This window comes from Lissotriton vulgaris, chromosome 6 (assembly GCF_964263255.1).
Source record: "Lissotriton vulgaris chromosome 6, aLisVul1.2, whole genome shotgun sequence".
Taxonomy (NCBI): Eukaryota; Metazoa; Chordata; class Amphibia; order Caudata; family Salamandridae; genus Lissotriton; species Lissotriton vulgaris.
In genome coordinates, this window is record NC_141694.1 from 941902747 (window position 1) to 941922077 (window position 19331).

General features: G+C 41.6%; 1 protein-coding gene and 1 pseudogene across 1 annotated transcript in view; one reads left to right on the plus strand and one right to left on the minus strand.

Moving 5' to 3' along the window:
- The window catches only part of RNF217 (ring finger protein 217), a 544899-nt gene that overhangs the window by 512042 nt on the left and 13526 nt on the right, over positions 1-19331 (plus strand). The window lies entirely within an intron of this gene.
- Positions 3500-3972, minus strand: LOC147708236 (large ribosomal subunit protein uL23 pseudogene; annotated as a pseudogene).

Sequence of the window (19331 nt, forward strand, 5' to 3'; positions counted from 1 at the left end):
TTTACAAGATTGAAGGTGGATATATACGGACTGGTGCCGGCTCCCATAGGCCAACACATTGTGTGTTTCTGTCTTAGCAGGAGGCCCTCCCTTTGTTTTGGATGGCTAAATCTCTGAAGGACTTAAAATTTGCATAAACCCTCTGAATGATATAGTGGTCTGAATTTCACTTTGGAGAGCTATTTCAAAGGTTCTGTCAAGCTACCAGGAGAACCCAAGCTACTCAGTGACCCATGGTTTAGATAGACCTCTAAGACATTTAAATGGTTTTAGTACTCATAACTTCTTAATTTTCTTTGCATATATGTACAGTCTCTTGAGCACTTAAAGTGAGGAATAGGATTGAAGACCTGAACCAACCAGTACTTTGAAATTCCATGTTCCTTGGATTACTTGCCAGCATGAGTACATCACTGAGCAAAGCTTCTTTTTAATTCTCAACAGTTATCCTATTTTGGTTAGTTTTTCTACATTATTATAAAACCGTTTTATGCCACTCAAAAAGCATCTGTCCTGGTTGTGATGAGGAGTAAAAAAGAATCTGCACGTAATTGTATAAGTAAACTAGGACTATAAGAAGAAATAAAGGATGGACGACCAAAAATGAAAATGTAAAAAAAAACATCTTACCACGAAAGAGCCTTGATTGAGCACTTCCCAATGTGACTGAATATCAGAAAAGTATTCTGAATATGCCATACAATCCATTTTCTTGAGCGCCTCGCTATGTTTTCCTATTTGCTGTTACTTTCTAAGTATATGAGAAAGAGCTGTTAATAACTGCAAAGTAAAACGTTCATTTATCTCACTTTACCTTCTAATAAAAAATAGGGCGTTCTCTGTGCCACGCAAAAAAATTATAGCCACGCAAACATTTTCACGGGAGAAAATACATGACTGTTGGAGTGATGATAATTATTAACTCTCCCCTCTCCAAACGAATTGTGTGCTCACTTTGTTAACCTTTTTACATCTGAATTGAATACATCAGTTGGCCATTTATCAACTTACCACCCCATCAAACATATGCGCACAGTCTGCTTCTGTTACCCGAAAAAACAAGCTCTGTACTTTCTTTAATATCTAGAGGTATTGCATCCGGGCTGGTGTAATATAAATGCCCAAGTGTAAAATAATTTGTCAAAAACTATTCTATGAGCTTCTGAAATGTTCCTGTCATTCGCCATGGCTTGCGTACAAATGATGATTCAATTATTCAAGATAGTTTTAACTTTCAAAACTGAAGTCGAATGCTCTAGATCAGTGATACTATAGTACATGTTTTTATTTAGCAATACAACCTCTCTACTAGCCACAGCCTTTCAGCCAAATTGTTTGTGCTAGCTTTCAAACTACCTGCTCAGTCTGAAAATGCCCAAATATCAGCAGTCGTTGGACTACCTTCTACGGTTTCAAGGAAGTAATTAAGATCAAAAAAATGCCCTACTTGCAGCATCCTAAGTGTACAAAGGTTATAAACATTTGAAAACGTTAGATTAGTTCTGAAAAATTAAGGTTATTCCAAAAGGGATAATTCTAATAAAGGAAAAGTAGTAAAAATATTTAAATTTTACTAAATATGACAATGTCATTAAAGTTTTCACTTAGACCTTTATATATTTTGGTGGTGAAACGAGATACCGAAATCCCACTATGGAAAGTGGAATGGATAGTGCCTTAAAATACCCTAAAATCAGAATCACGATTTGCAGTGTTGGTAAAATATATAGTCCCTGAGATCTGGTTATGACCTGTCTTAATCTTTTTTTTTAGTAGTATATCTATAGTTAACATTTTTAAAAATCTTTTTATGGGGAACCCATCCCATGTTTTCAATTGATGATACATTTATGTTTGTTCCCCTTTTATTGTCAGACACCCCCATCCCCCACTTTTTTTTTTAGGTCAAAGACGCCTACCAGACAGCACGGTTGCTGAAAAGATCTTGGGGACATTCAGAAAGCTTCTCTGGAATGTACTCTGCCCATTGCTTAGCATTGGCTTTGCAGTTCATAACTTACATTTCCTTGCTTTCTGTTTGCTGGCTCTAATTGTTGTAGGTAGTCCAGCTTGAGTTTGCCGCTTGCGTTGCACAAACCTTATTTACTGTAATCTTCCAAGATCTCTGGGGCGTTATTATCCGGCAACTAACTACCTTGGTGGTAGTCACAGTTGCAATAGATGGCATGTAACAGGCCTGAAGGCCAGTGCCACAGGGAACCCTGCTCAAAAGGACATGACATATAGAGCTTCTGGGTGCTGAGTCACGGACAAAATGGCAAGTTTGATGGATGGATAGCACCTCCCGTGTTCAGAATTGAACCCATTGTAATTGAAGTAGTTTTAACTATAGTTTTGGTATATGCTGCTTGTCTGTTCAGCAGTTGTTGCACTGGGCTCTATTATGTTTTACCTAGCGGCCATTCTTGTATGTTTGCCGATTACCACAAAATACACAGATAATGCCACTGATCTTTAGCGAAAACAACAAACTGTTTACTTTTAAAGCTTTCCCTCGTTTATAAAGGATGCTGTGTTTCTTCGAGCATTATATCCCAATTATTTACTTGGAGTTGATCATTTTTTTCTCTGCCTTGCAGATGAGGTTTAGAAGCATTAAAAAACATTTCCCTCTTCCCACTCTATAAATGCATGCTGTCTCTTATTCCTCGATTATTCACCAACCTTATGTTAAAGCATTCATTCTTTCTTTTCTGGCATTTTCTCCATCAGTGTTTTCTGATGCAGTTTTTGAGTGTGCGTGCTCTAAGCTAACAGTATTTAGTTAATGCAGCCAGAACCAGCACTCCATGGCAGAAGTGCCCAGTGGCATAGTCCGGTTCTATAGGTATGCAAGGCTTTCTGTCCTTCACCCAGATTGGGTACCATCAAACAGCCATAATTGGGGTGCAGTTGGACCTCGCTCACCTGGGTTGCAGTGCCACTGCACCTGTTGCACCAATTATAGCAACACCCTCGGCAGCAGCCATGAGTAGAGTCTGGGTGCTGCTGCCAGGACATGCCAACAGGACAGGACCGCATCAGATAATACGGCTCCTGGGTAGAAAGAACGAGGTCATTCTTGGCACGGCCAGAGTTGTGTTGGCTTTATTTGCTTAAACAGCTCGTGGAGCTGTAGTGCTTTGTGCAGCAATGGTTCAAGCACTCTCTGTTAGAGGTCTAAGTAAGCTGAAGGTCTTCGGCTGGCTCTGTAGAAGAGATTGCTTATTTCCTAGTAAAGTTAATTCAGTGTCTAAGTAGGCACTGCTGGAAAAAGCGCCACTGACATAGGGTGACCAGATCTTGAAAACCGAAAACCGGGCCATTTTGCAAAAAAACAAAAGAAGCACTGCAATTTGGCATTAACGGAGATGCGCAGAATGAACACTCTCATCGACTTAGGAACACAGAAGAGGCACTAAGAAATTAAATAAAATGTAAAAAAAAAAAAATCGTTTTTAAACTTTATTCAGAACTGTCCGGCATCTACAGAGCAGGTTTAGATTATGCCAATTTGTTTGCCTACACCCAGTGCATCATAGTCTGGAGCTAGACGCACATATGCCTTCTTCTCGCCGTCTGGCCTGATCAGTGTGTTGACCTTGGCAACATCAATATCATAAAGCTTCTTTACAGCCTGTTTGATCTGGTGCTTGTTAGCCTCGACATCCACAATGAAGACCAGTGTGTTGTCATCTTCAATCTTCTTCAAAGCAGACTCCGTGGTAAGAGGGAACTTAATAATCGCATAATGGTCAAGTTTGTTCCTACGAGGAGCACTCTTCCTGGGATACTTCGGTTGCCTCCTTAACCTCAAGGTCCTCGGCCTCCTGAAAGTGGGGGCTGGCCTAATTTTCTTCTTCTTGTGACTGTGTACCCCCTTAAGAACAGCCTTTTTAGCTTTCAAAGCCTTGGACTTTGCTTCAGTTTTAACAGGGACAGCTTCCTTCTTGGCCTTCGGTGCCATGTTGGGGGGTGAAAAAAATGCAGTAATTTCTAAGACCAGTAAATGTAATTTCTAAGTCCAGCATAGTACCTGTTAATTAAATTGCTTATTTATAACAGCTGCTAACTAAACGAGCTTTAGAACACCTAAAAAATGCCTCTCACTGGTTTTAGTCGACCCCCTCTGAAAACCGGTTCATGAGCGAAAATGCGAAATCTGCTGGGGCAGCTGGTGGAAAACTGGGACTGTCCCGGCAAATCCGGGCGCCGGGTCACCCTACACTGATATACTGCAGGATCGCTAGCATTGAGGTCAGGGAGCAGCTGTCATACCGTGTAAACTTGGGCTAACAATGGATGGCATCTGAAAGCTAGCCACATCTGCACCAACCAAAGAGTCTTATTGTGTTGTTCATCTCTTTGCACATTGTTTGTCATATTTAAAGTAAGAGAAGAGTTAATGTGCTTAGACTATCGTTTTACTTCCCAAGCATTTGCATCTGGTGGATGTTATCCACTATCTAAAGTTTTCTTTTATCAGCATTCTCAGCAGAGAGTCTTAAAAGTCGAAGCAAACTTCCTTTTCTTAACGATGAAACTTTACAGAGAAAATTAGAACAATGCCTATAGAGTATTGTTGAAATGTTTTTAATGTTTCAGGTCAGTTGAGGGGCTCTATTGTGCCTCCTTCTAGCATGGATGAGGCTTGCACTGCAGAAAGCCAGAAATGGTACTCTGAAGGGAGATATAAACTACAGCTTGGAAGCTTGCGGTTGAACCCACAAGCTGTAGTTGCTCAGCTCTGGGATAGGTGCTCACTGACTTTCGGCAAAGATCACTTTGTGGCACTTATTCACTTTGAATGTCTTTAAACAAATTTGAGGAGCCAGTCAGTGTTGTTGTCACTTGCTTTGTGGGTGTCTCTTGTTGAGGTCACGCATTTCTCCAGTCACTCTCCCAGGAGGCGTTTACACTTTAGGAGTGCTCACCATGTGGTCCACTTCAGAGTTTGGGAAGCGGTCATTTTTGGGTGGGAGTCTTGCCTGAACATTAACCCTCTAATGGAGAGAGAAAACATCCTATTATCTCAGTGGTATATTTCGAAAATCCGTCTTTTGCCCTGGTTAATTTTGCATATCGCCCTCTTAACCATTGTCAATTGAACATTGGAAATACCAACGTTTATGCAAGTCATCCTTATTTGATATACCTGTCTCTTCACTCTGTGACTGATTAGCCCGTCTCGTCACTCTGTGACTGATTAACACTCCACCTATTCCCCCCAAATCCTAGGTTTGAGACATATATTTGTGTATACCCGTTTTTTATTACTGTTCGGTTGAGTTTAACCAGATGACCACTGGTTGATCTGTGGATTTTTGACGGTTCCTTCACTGCTTTTTTTAAATGAGCACTTCATTGTTTGCTTGAATACCAGTATTATTAGTGTCTTTCCCTAGGATGCTACACAGGGTAGTTCTGCAGTACGCTTAGAAGATACTACAACACTGCGCATGAACCCAGTACAGCTCAGTTATGCTATAAGTAGATGTCACTTGCCTCCCCTCCAAATAGCATGAGGCAGTTTGCAGCCTTTGTTTCTAGCCACAATGGTTGTATGCTGGAATTTATGCCACAGGATATTTTGTACTGTTGGTAGAAGCCAAGGTGGTCCTGCTTCATAGGCTAGCCTCATCTTGAGACTTTTACTGTTGATACCTATTCTGCAACTGTTTGGTGTGGTGACGGATACTTGCATTGCTGTTGCCCTTGCTGTTTCTGGTCTATGAGCATGAGGGAATCATCCGATTGTAGTTGTGCTAGCGCATTTGGGATTGAGTCTAGCATTCGAGCTGTAATAGGGCATTGTCTTACGGGCTGGCATATGATGGCTGCTCCTTGGCAAGGCTCCTGGCATATCATTGTTGAAGCCTAGTTACTAAATGTATGGCAACTAAAATAGTCCTAATTTTGGGGTATCTTTTAATGAAATTGTTGTTTAATTTTACACTTTTAAAATTTTGATGTCACTCCCTGTGATATCATCAGGTCAATGTAAATGCAACATCACTTCCTTTTACACTATAAGGGCCAATGTTATGTGGTGTCACTTCCTCTGATGTCATCAAGAAGTCAAATGGTTGTATGATGTCACTTCCACTACCTCTGACATTTTAGTAAATTGTCTTCCATTAGGGATGGGATGCACCTAAAACTGTCAATTGTGATGCAAGAAATCTGATCCATATTGTATTAGGTCTAAAAAGTACCTGAGACACTGACCCCGTTGGATGTGTCTGCTGTGCTTCATTCAGGGGATTTCTCTGTTCTGTGATGATGCTTAGAGAGGTGATATATGAAGATAACACCCTTGGGTGGTTTGTAGTCTTTCTAGAAGAGCACACAACACATTGCCCGTCCCCCCCTACAGTTCAAAGAACACATCTGTGCCAAATATGGTTTCACAGGGAGTGTCACTGTCACCTTAATTGTCCAATGTGTGCGTCAGACCACTTTGACTGCAAAGAATTGTCAAATGCAAATTACTACCAGCCGATTACCTAGTTAAATGTTGAGTCTCCAGGCTCTCTATCAACTTTTCACAGCTTCTTGAAGACTATTCAGCAATTGAATAACTACTCTATGCTCAAATACATTAAGACAGGGACACCGTACTGCCACTATGTTCTGGAACAACCTCCGACTGTAGATCAGAAAGATGGATGAATCTCTTGCCCTTAGGAATGCCCTTAAAATCTTTTTTGTTGACCTTATACTACCAAAAGTCCATCTGTGACATAAATCAATTCTGTTCAAAGTCTAACACCTTTTTAAAGCTTATCACTATCGGTGGTGAATGCTGATTCCTCCAGCTTTCAGGCAAAAGCCTCAAATATATAGCTTCAAAGGAAAACTATGAATTACTATTGAGCAACCCAAAGACCAAGAAAGAAACAGGCCAGTGGGGTGCACACAGAGGAAGCTGATTTTTCTAAAGAGGCCATATCACTTATTTGTGTGTGCTGTATCAAGAGACACTGGTGCAGCCACTACTGAAGTTCTCCAGTCTGTAAAGATGAACCCCTAGGAATTACCTGCTCTATTTCATCTATGGTTCATGTCCTAATTCAGCCATTATGCGGAGTTCCACTAGCCTAAATGGCACCTCAGTTGGCAACATTGGACCAGACTCGAGATCCTGGCCCTACTTCACTGACCAGGACATGTATACATAGGTCTCAATGACAGATAAAAATCCTTGTGAGAAGATCAGTGCCTGCTTTCTGCAGAGGTTTGTCATTGATTCCTAATCAAATGACTTAAACATTTTGGACTCGGGGTCCCGGAACCGTCACGCTTAGATATACGTTTTTCCTTTGATAATTCCAGGCTCTTTCAAGACCACCCCTATTCATCGAGGGTGTTATTGTTTTTTTCTTACCAATGGAGCTATGTGAAGAACCTTCTTAGTCACAAACTAGCCAGGGCCCTCGCTAATAAATCAATGGAACTTCCAGATTAGCCCATATGTGCCTTTGCACATCCCAGAAATGAACTGTATATGATTTCTGATTAATTATTCAGCCACATCCCTAAATAAAGAAAGTTTACTTGGTGACACAGCAGACAAGAAGTTTTACCAAAGGCCATCGACAGTTGTAAGGAAGTCAAACGTCTGCACCATCCCAACAGGTGTCATTTTCAAATATGGGCGAACTGCAGTCAGAACCAGAAAAGTATTTCCTCCCTCCCTTCCCTTCCACGTAAGGAAGAGGTTTGATTGGGACATGGTCTTTCATGCTTTATCGTCACATATAACTGGGCAAATCCCATGGCCAAATGTGTCTCGGAGTTACCGCTCTCAGCATGACTTAACTCTTCCCATTCCACAGAAAACGGTATTAGTCTTGCTCTGTGATTGGAAAGTCCACCTTTCTGTGCTCTCTGTGGAGCATTGGCACAGTGCAATGCAGCTGCAGTTATGCACCTCTGCTTATATGTGTATACGTACCTAAAATTAAAGCAGCTCCCAGGTTGGAATCCTTCTTTTGATAGCACTGCACATAAAACACCAGATGGCACCAACTGGATACTCCTTTACTAGTCAAAGACAGAAAGATCCAACTAGTCTTCTAAGTGCATTTTCTCCCCAGCTACCTTCAATCAAGAGGTAAAAAAATACTAGTATAATATACTCTGTCTCTCAATTTTTTTGACAGAACCTCCTATCCCACAGAATACTGACCACCGAAGAAAGGCCAGCAGTAGCTATTGGCTGTGAGTCAAGGGTCCATGTCTACTGTCTGTTCTGACCCACTTTTTTCTATCCTCACAATTCTCAGGCACACCAGAGTCTTGCAGCAGAAGTTCAAAACCTGCTTCTAGTTTCACTATTTCCTGGTAAACATTGTGAAAGAGAAACCCGTTCTCACTACAGGGATTTTATAGGGTATTCACAGCGATGTATCAGAAAGTGTCCACCCGAAGCCACCTTCTGCAACATCTTCAGAAAGGGGCCAAAATGGCAGTCCTATATTTACACAGTGCCAACTACCTTGCTCCTGCCTGAGCCCCTCAACATATAAGCATCGGTATTGTGTGGGTAGGGCCAATGTTAGTTAAGTTTTGCAAAGCAAATAGAAAGATTCCCTTTCGATTAAACAGTTTCAAATCATTCCACTCAGTATCAATACTGTCACTCTCTATTGTATTTCATACTTGGAACACCTCCATAAGGAATACAGCGGAACAATAATTAAAAAAATTATACATTTAAAACATCATGATAAAATGTTTAGGCATAGTGATTTGCACAATAGAAGTATTGCTATATGAAATGCTTTTTTTATTGGTTTTTAATTGTGAAATATTTGTGTTTTGTTAGATATATGTATTGAACTTAAGAAATAAAAGGAAGGAATATTATTTATTCAAGTCCTGAAGAGGGTGGCATTATCGATTTGGCCCCACCGAAACATGTCAACGCATAAATGTTTGTTAAATTCGAATTGGGACAAGAAATACTGAGGCCAGATCTTATTGCCCCTTGCCTTGTTTACAATCTTCTCGAATTAACTTTGCAAAGGCACAGTTGATTTTCCTTATCTATGATCCTTCCGAATAGGGTTTGAGTCTTGCCATAACTATGTATTGTTTCATGTAGGATGTATGCATTGAAGAATTTGTCATTTATGACTAGAAGGAATTTAGTGATTTGGACATGTTTTTATTATGTATTTAACCCAACGGTCTGACACTGATTTTTTATCTTGTATTTTTAATAAATGTATAATTTTTTTAATTATTGTTTTGCTGTACTCTTTATGGAGGCGTTCCAAGTATGAAATACAATAGAGAGTGACAGCATTGATACTGAGTGGAGTGATTTGAAACGGTTTAGTCCAAAGTGAATCTTTCTATTTGCTTGTCAATTTAGGTGCTCTGTCTCTTTGGACTGTTTGATCCCCTCTCCTTGTTTTCAAGGAGTTCACAGGTATATCCAGCATTTTCATGTGCCTTCGAATCGAAGTGGCTCTGAAATCAAACGGGCATGGAACAAGCAGAGGTGGAGAGAGTCAGGGTTCTGCTGAAGAATGATGGGCAAGAGGCATCTGCTTATAGCCATTGGGGGCATCCCGAAAGCAAGGGTGATTGGTCGTTTAGAGGGCTCTAATTATGGCCAGTGGGAGCAACCAGAAGGCCTGACTGCTGCCAATGTCATTTTTGGATACTAGGACGGCTTTGAGATGGATGAAGTGCTAAAACTGTGCCAGGATCCCTGTATCACACTGCATAACTAAATCTGAAACTGAACTCAATGCTAGATGCTGCAATGCACTATACGTAAGCAGAACTGGCAAGAGCCTCAGCAGATTGGAACCATGAATTGCAGTCATATTTTACTGAAGGCAGAAATTCTCAAAGCGGCAATAAAGGTCGGACTACCCAAAAACTAAATAAGCATTGGAAGAGCCATTAGGTCTTGCCTATGCAAGAGCTATTGGCTTTGCCAATGTGTTTTAGCCATGTTTTACACCAAAGTGCTGTATGTTCAGCATTACTAAAAGTTAGTGGCACTTCACCTAAAAACGACATCTAGAAAGGAAACTGCTAAAGGGTGGTTTAGCACAGCAAGCACAAAATCATATTCTGCTTTGAAGGCAGCCCTTCATAAAACGGAAAGGGATAAAGAGGAAATTGCTAAGCTTAGAAAGGTATACAATAAGGCCATAAAAACCCGTAAAGTCAAATTAAAAAACGACCTATGGGATCAACTTCATAAAAGCTGTATTATGAAGGACAGTACTAACTTTTGGAAAGTTGTTAAATCTCCTTTCTTATTAGGTGAGAATGACCACCCCAAAATAGCTATAGCCATTGATGAATTCACGTGGGTACAACACTATGCACGGATATTTAGCCTGCAATCACAGGGACGCCTAACGCTATCCGCGAATGACAGTTCAGGCCCTGATAATATTCAAACAGTGTACCCCATTCCTCTTGAATTTACGCACAAGGAAGTGGAAAATGCTCTATTAGTTATCAAGGGGGTAAAGCATCTGGCCCCAATGGGGTCCATGTTGACCTTTTTAAACATAAGTTGGTACTCTGGTCCCCCATGCTGACTAAAGTCCTTGAAGCCTTTTGTGCGGTTGGGCTTGTTGAATCTTGGTCTTCCTCAATCCTTGTCCCTATTTTCAAAAAGGGAGATCGACAATCTCCAGCATGTTACCATCCTATATCCCTGCTAGATTCTTTGGGCAAGGTTGCTGGTCGTATAATTCTAGAACGTCTACAGAATTGGGCAGACGATCTTGATATAGTATCTGACCTTCAGTATGGGTTTAGAGAAGGATTAGGTACAGTGGAACAAGCCCTCAACCTGTCACTTTTAGTGGGCAAATATGTTAGTGCAAAGGGTGGACATTTATACATGGCTTACGTTGACTTAACAGTAGCCTTTGACTGCGTAAGCCACTTTAAATTATGGTCAATACACTTGGAAATGGGAGTAGAATTACTCTTTGTTAAATTTCTTCGTGAACTTTATTCCGGTGCTACAGCAAGAGTGAGGTCCAGTCTGGAGGGGGAACTCACTGAAGCTTTCAGCGTGGAGAGGGGGGTAAGGCAGGGCTGTGTCCTGGCACCCTTTCTTTTTGCACTCTACACCAATGGACTGGAATCAGCCATGTTAGAGGGGTGCCGGGACCTGCCCCTTATTTGAAATCGCCCTATACCGGCCCTTCTCCACGCCGATGACGCCGTGAATTTAGCTAGAACTCCTCTCGAACTTTAACGCGCCGTATAGAGGTACCGCAGTTTTATTGGTAGCCTGGACCTTAGAATTAACATTAAAAAAACATTTGTTATGCACTCAGGATCCAGACCAAAAAAAACAAGGGACATTTGTATTGAAAGCACAAAGCTAGAGAAAACAAATACATATCCCTATTTAGGGATTTTAATAGATGACAAGTCCTCTTGGAAACAGGCAATTGAGGCGAGAAAGCGCTTTTTATGAGGGCAACTACTGCACAAAGGCTAGGGAAAAGACCACAAACTGAAATTATCAAAATTTACTAGGCGAAATGCATTAGCAAAGCGACTTATGGAGCAGGGGTTTGGGGACATGTAAAAGTGGATGCCCTCCAAAAAGTCGAGAATAGCTTTGTGAGATTTCTTCTTGTAGTTCCGCAAGGTTCTTCCACTTACTCTTGCCACCTAGAATTGGGCTTGACGTATGTATCCGACATTGTCAAACTTCAGCCAATTCTTTTGTGGCATCGCGTTTGGTCGTCCACAGAAACTGAACTATGCCGAGGCCTTTTGCGCGATTGCCTCTTGCTGTAAAATGGGCACAGGACTAGTTGGCTTACTTATGTTAAAAAAAATTATGATTTGGACATGCCTTAGTACTATCACTCCCCTTTAACTATTCTAGAAATATCGAGAAACGAGTTGAAAAAACTATGTTTATCACATTTGGACCAATTATGACTAACCGCAGAGGCAGGTAAATCCTCGGTTCAGCATATTCTAACCATCCAGACCAACCCTATTTAACATTCAAACTCAGTGGATATGAAAGATTTTTACTGACTCATTTTAGGTTCAATATCTTTCATCGATTTGTGACCTTTCCTCACACAAACGATTGGTCTAAGAATTTAAGCGTTTTGTCCTTCTGATGAAGTATCTTCCCAATCCCCGATCCATATAGCTTTATTTTGTACATTTTACAAGGAACCCAGGAAATGTTGGTTATTGCCAATTTTAAAAGCGTTGGGTCTTCGCAGATGTCGCCCAGCATTCCTCGTCTTACAATTCTTGGAGGTAGAATGCTTTGCTAAAAACATTGCTTGTTTCCTCAAGTTTTGTGTTAAGCACAGATCTAACCTCGATTAAATTCTGTTCTGTTAAAACTGCTCCAACAAACCTTGCACTATCCTCCAATTCATAACCTGTTTCCTGTTGATATTTTAATGTGGATTTTAATCCGGGGACTTTACTCATTGGTTAGTTTGTCATTCCCTTTTAATTCTTGTAATTTTAAAAATGATGAAGTTTTATTTATTGTCAATACATATGTGTTTTTAAACATACTTTTATGTTTTTTTCCAACCTATGAAAAACCGAATAAAGTTATTTAAATTTGAATATGAATTAGTGGCATAGTGGAGTGCAGCGCAGAGTGGAGTGGCGAGGAGTGGAGTGGAGTGGCGTGGAGTGGAGTGGCAAGGCGTGGCTTAGAGTGTATTGGCGTGGCATAGAGTGTAGTGGGGTGGCGTGGCATGAATTGGAGTGAAGTAGAGTGGAGTGAAGTGAAGTGGAGTGGTGTAGAGTGGAGTATAGTGAAGTGGAGTAATGTAGAGTGGAGGAGTATAGAGTGGGAAGGCGTAGAGTGGAGGGACATAGTGTAGAGTGCAGGGGCGAAGAATGGAGTGCATAGAGTGGAGTAGAGTTGAGTGTCAGAGAGTGGAGGTGTGAGCAGTCATAGGAGTCAGAAAAAAAGGTCTGGACATTAAGGAGGTGGCATCTCCCTCCCTGGCAGGATGGCTAATGAAGTGGCAGATCAAGACAGTGAGCTTCAAAGCTTTCACCGCTTCTGATATGCAACCAGGCTGCCTTCCGAAGGAAGAAACTGCCCTCCTTCTGCCCCAGGCATATTTGCACCCAGGCCGGTGGGAACATTGAGTAGTGCAGGGGGTGTATACAGTGAGAAGGCTGTACAGACCAGGTAGCTATAGAGTGGTCTTCTTGGTCTGTACAGCAAAGGAAGGTTTCTGCCATTTTAAAAGGGGCAGAATGAAGTTCTAGGTAGAAAAGGTGGCACACACCACAGGATGTGGAGGGGCGAATTTGCAACAGAGGACAAAGAAAAGACTCTAGATTGTTAATGGCCTTTTTTTATTGATTTTTTTAGCAAATATTGAATTTTTTATTTTACTAAAATTATATGCATAATGTTTTTCTAAGTTAAAGGGACTTTCAGCTATTTCTCTTCAACCATTAAGCTATTGTTGTTGCATTCACATGTATTTTCCTCTCAGTAAAACATACAGCATAGGGGCAGTAAGTCAGTCCACTTCGGCCTTTGGTTAACTTCACTATGACTGACAGCATTCTGTTTTTTCACTAGGAGCACATCCTCACGCCAGGCCATTCCTTTAAGTGCCAATTACTGCTGTGCTGGGTGTTTTGAAGCCATAAAATAATTTCGCTTTTTAATTTTGCTTAGCCATTGTTTGTGTTTCGATCGATGAGAGCCCGTTAGTTTCACAGACAAAAGGTGTTCTAAAAGCCATGACAAAACAAAACAAGGATTGACCAAGCCCAGCCAAGGCCAGACCTATTAACTTTCAAAATGTCAAAATATGGTGTATAAACTTTGACGTCAAATTCATTTCCAACCAGTGCTTTAAATGGGCCGGTACTCACAGGTACTGAGTACCTGCATTTCTTATTTTTATCACTCTGTGTACTGGCACTTCTCTACTGAAGTGAAGTGTACCGGTACTCATAAAAGGGTGGGCACATTGGCCTCTAGGGGTGGTAGCCTATTTCTTTGACCACCAAAGCACTTCTGTAGCCCTGAGCTGAGCCCTGCTGAACTATTCAGCGTGGGCTCATTTGCATGATATCCGGGTGTTCATCATCATGCTGTGTTGCAAGGAATCGAGCCAGCCTCTGAGAGTGCAATGAAGAAAGCCATGGGAGGTAAGTAGGTTAAAAGGGCTTCAATCCCACCTGATTCTTTTGTGTGTGTGTGTCTGCTGATGTCTGTGTGTTTCTCTGCTTGTGTATGCGTGTTTTGTGTGAGAGAAAAGCAAGATAAATATTACAAAATAAGGAAATGTTAAAATATTCCTTTGTTTGGCTTTCCTTTTGTATAGCGAGTTAACCTGTTTTGTTTATAGAAACGAATTTCTCGTGGGTTTTGGTATGTGCTGCTGCAACTAGTAAAGAAGTCAATAAGCATCTATATATCTTGCCTTTAGCCCCACCCACTCGTCCCATTTAAATGAGTACCTGCACTTTTTTACCCCCAATTAAATCACTGTTTCCAACCATTATTTATAACATGGGTCCAGTAACAAAATGCAGACACTAGCATGCTACTTAATGTTGACTATCTCCCCTGATCTAGCTTTAGCGATTTATATGTATATGTCAGTAGCATAAACAAAACTGATCTATAACAATCAAGTCAAGTCAAGAGTTCTTTATTCGGTGATTAAAAAACACCATAAAAGCACATATATACAAACAATTAAAATACAATTAAATCATTATCAGAACCCCAACTGCAATTACATAAAATTTAAAAGAGGTTAGCAAGAAAAAGTTAATTATAATAGTAACAATCAGGCCTACCCTCTAGTTACCGTCAATCTCACCGCAACTTTGATAACATTTATGATGCAACATAATGTCAGGGGGTCAATCGCCTTTTGCAAAAAAAAGTAAAGCAGCTTTGGAATGTGTCAATTTGGCTTGTTTTAAAATTCCTACCAGAAATCTACGCCTAGGCATTGAATAAAAAGAACACAAAAGTACAAAATGAAGGGTGTCCTGCGGAGATCTATTGTCGCAGCCGCAGGCACCCTTCTGCTCAATTAAAAGTGTAAAACCTGGTGGATCCGCCAGTAAATATGGTAACAAATTGATCCTAAAATGAGACATTAAAAACCTATCCGGGGCGTTATACATAAGGTAGAGGTACGGCTCCATTCCCTCAGTACTTTTGACAAGGCTATGGGCACTCACAGTACATTTGATCCCTTCAACCTCTGTTCTGAGTGCGATTCTCTGGGCCAAAAAAGATCTCTTCAAAGTCAACTTATCTTGTGATACAATTGCTGCAGGATTTGTAAAAAGGTCCTTATGACCAAGGCTTTCCAAACTAGTGTTTACATAAGCCATGATATACTCATACTTTTATCCCTTCCCAGGCAATCACCTAGGATTTGCCTACTCAAGGCCGCCTCTGGATTTGTGCAAATTTTTAACCAAGCCAAGATGGGTCTGAGCTTAACCAAATCTTCAAGATATGGCCACCCTAGTTCTCTATGGGCTATTACAGCTGGGGTGCTCTGGGGGATTTTCAGGAGTGATCGTAGAAATGTATTTTCCTCACGCTGTAATTGGTTGATATTCGCAAAGCCCCATACTGCTGCCCCATCCATAGCTTTGGAGCAACAAATGGAGCTATAAAGATTCATTACTTGTTCGGGAGACCATCAACCAACCCTCCGCCCATAACTTGCAATAGCGCCATTAGTGGAAACCAATTTACAGCAACGTTCCTCCACCAAAGGATTAAATTTCAAGAGACCATAAAATAATAAGCCTAGATACGAGAAGGACTGAACCCTTTCTAGTATATGGCTTCCTATCCTATAAGTGGAACTGGTACAAGGTTTATTACCCGCCAGCCTTACATATGATTTGTCCAGATTAACAGAAAAGTCTAAAGTTTCCATAAACTTAACAAATCCGTCTATTAAAATCTGTAGGCTCTTTGGGGTGCGCGCGATTAGGACCGCGTCACCCGCGTACAAAAGTACTGGGATGCAGCGGAACCCTACTCTTGGGCAATCTGTTTTTAGGTTAATCAGAAATTGCTCTAAATTATTAATATATAATGAGAATAAAAAAGGGGTAAGAACACATCCTTGCCTCACCCCACTTGTGCATGGGAAGGATTCTGTCAACCCCCCCATCCATGTTGTAGCATACCCTAGCAGTGGTATGCCTATGTAACTCCCTTAATATGTAAATCAAGCCCAGGTCAATCCCCAAGTTGATCATCATAGCCCAAAGCTTATCCCTATTCACATGGTCAAAGGCAGCTGCCAAATCCATAAACCCCAGGTAAACGGCTTCATTGCTAGCTTTAGTGTATTTTGCAATCAGCATATAGAGGTTCAGGCATTGGTCACTTGTAGACCTCCCTATCCTAAAGCCATACTGAATGTCTGAGACTGTGTTATTATCCTCGGTCCACTCAGTAAGACGATTAAGGATTACCCGACCCAATATCTTAGCTGACACATCTATCAGTGAAATCGGTCGGTAACACTGAGGATTGTCCCTATTACCCTTTTTAAAAATAGGGACGATTATAGCCATAGACCAAGAGCGGGGCAAGCCAGACCTAGTAGCAGCATTTATTACTCTTGTCCGTATTGGGGCCCACAGCTCGACATTACTCAAAAACAGGTCAGGTGGGGTCCCATCTGGGCCTTGGGCTTTATTTTTTGTCAGTCCCTCAATTCCCACAGTGATTTCATCTAGGGTAAAGTCTACTACCTGTCCCTGCTGGGCAACCCCCCCCTCCTCTGGGACAATTTCTTTTCCGTAGTTATACAGGCCCCTAAAATGTGTGAGCCACTGATCCGGCAGAATATTTGTCCCGATCTCAGGGGCAATACCGTCCTGAAAACATGGTCTATTGAAAATTCTCCAGAATTCAGTAATGTCCCTTCTTTCTGCGTCCTCCCTTAAGTCTGCCCATGCTTCCCCCTGAAGAGCTACTTTCCTCCTCTTGGTCTCCCTGTTGTATATGTGTCTGCACTGAGCGACTTTTTGTGTGGCCCTTGGCCTATTTTTGAGGCTGAATTTAAGCTCCCTTAGGGCACGTGAACAATCCCTATCAAACCATCTCCGGTGATTATTTTTTCTTATCGGCACACTTGATTTTAACAACCCCTCTACCAGATTGGTTATCTGCCTAAATGCATTGAGTAGCTGTAGCCCTTCTACTGTGGTATCTAGACACTACTCAATGGGAATTTTCCCGATATCCATTAGGGCTTTATAGAAAATTTCCCCATCTATTTTTGACCACCTGAGCCGTCTATCCTGGTCCGTTACCCTCTCAAGAATGCCTCCAGGCTGTCCTATCCTGGACCGAGCCAGGTAAACAAGCTCCATTACCAGGGGATTATGGTCACTAAATGGGCTCCACTCGATCCCCACGGTAATAATCCGATTTTTTAAAAATCTGGATGCTATAATATAATCGATGAATGACGAGCACCCTCTCCCCTTAAGTCGGGGGAAGGTACCGTCCCTCTCCAAATCCATCATATTAACCGTGTGCTCCAGGTCATGTGTATGTAAGAGTTTACTAAAAGCCATTCCTTCTGGTGTATGGTCAAAATGAGGGCCATTCTCCACGGGGCAATGTGACCATTCAGCATCAATGGGAAACAAGGAAGGGCATAGGTTGCAGTTAAAGTCACCCATGACTAGAATAGTTGGGGCCGGTGCCCCCTTCGTAGCTGCAATCTCTTGGCTCAATCTATAATCCAATTCCCGAAGGAGTGGGTTGTTTTCTCCACTAGCCCTCTTGTTGTAAACATTGAACAGGATCAACCTTAACCCTTTGCCTCCAAACCACAGAGCCTGTAGGTTCTGCGAACACCATAGGAGTCAGAAACAAAGGTCTGGACACGAAGGAGGTGGCATCTCCCTCCCTGGCAGGATGGCTAATGAAGTGGCAGATCAAGACAGTGAGCTTCAAAGCTTTCACCGCTTCTGATATGCAACCAGGCTGCCTTCCGAAGGAAGAAACTGCCCTCCCTCTGCCCAAGGCATATTTGCACCCAGGCCGGTGGGAACATTGAGTAGTGCAGGGGGTGTATACAGTGAGAAGGCTGTACAGACCAGGTAGCCCTAGGGTGGTCTACTTGGTCTGTACAGCAAAGGAAGGTTTCTGCCATTTTAAAAGGGGCAGAATAGAGTTCTAGGTAGAAAAGGTGGCACACACCACAGGATGTGGAGGGGCGAATTTGCGACAGAGGACAAAGAAAAGACTCTAGATTGTTAATGGCCTTTTATTATTGATTTTTTAGCAAATATCATTGAATTTTTTATTTTACTAAAATTATATGCATAATGGTTTTCTAAGTTAAAGGGACTTTCAGCTATTTCTCTTCAACCATTAAGCTATTGTTGTTGCATTCACATGTATTTTCCTCTCAGTAAAACATACAGCATAGGGGCAGTAAGTCAGTCCACTTCGGCCTTTGGTTAACTTCACTATGACTGACAGCATTCTGTTTTTTCACTAGGAGCACATCCTCACGCCAGGCCATTCCTTTAAGTGCCAGCAACTGCTGTGCTGGGTGTTTTGAAGCCATAAAATAATTTCGCTTTTTAATTTTGCTTAGCCATTGTTTGTGTTTCGATCGATGAGAGCCCGTTAGCTTCACAGACAAAAGGTGTTCTAAAAGCCATGACAAAACAAAACAAGGATTGACCAAGCCCAGCCAAGGCTATTAACTTTCAAAATGTCAAAATATGGTGTATAAACTTTGACCTTAAATTCATTTCCAACCAGTGCTTTAAATGGGCCGGTACTCGCAGGTACTAAGTACCTGCATTTCTTATTTTTCAGTCTGTGTACTGGCACTTCTCTAGTGAAGTGTACCGGTACTCATAAAAGGGTGGGCACATTGGCCTCTAGGGGTGGTAGCCTATTTCTTTGACCACCAAAGCACTTCTGTAGCCCTGAGCTGAGCGCTGCTGAACTATTCAGCGTGGGCTCATTTGCATGATATCCGGGTGTTCATCATCATGCTGTGTTGCAAGGAATCGAGCCAGCCTCTGAGAGTGCAATGAAGAAAGCCATGGGAGGTAAGTAGGTTAAAAGGGCTTCAATCCCACCTGATTCTTTTGTGTGTGTGTCTGCTGATGTCTGTGTGTTTCTCTGCTTGTGTATGCGTGTTTCGTGTGAGAGAAAAGCAAGATAAATATTACAAAATAAGGATATGTTAAAATATTCCTTTGTTTGGCTTTCCTTTTGTATAGCGAGTTAACCTGTTTTGTTTATAGAAACTAATTTCTCGTGGGTTTTGGTATGTGCTGCTCCACTA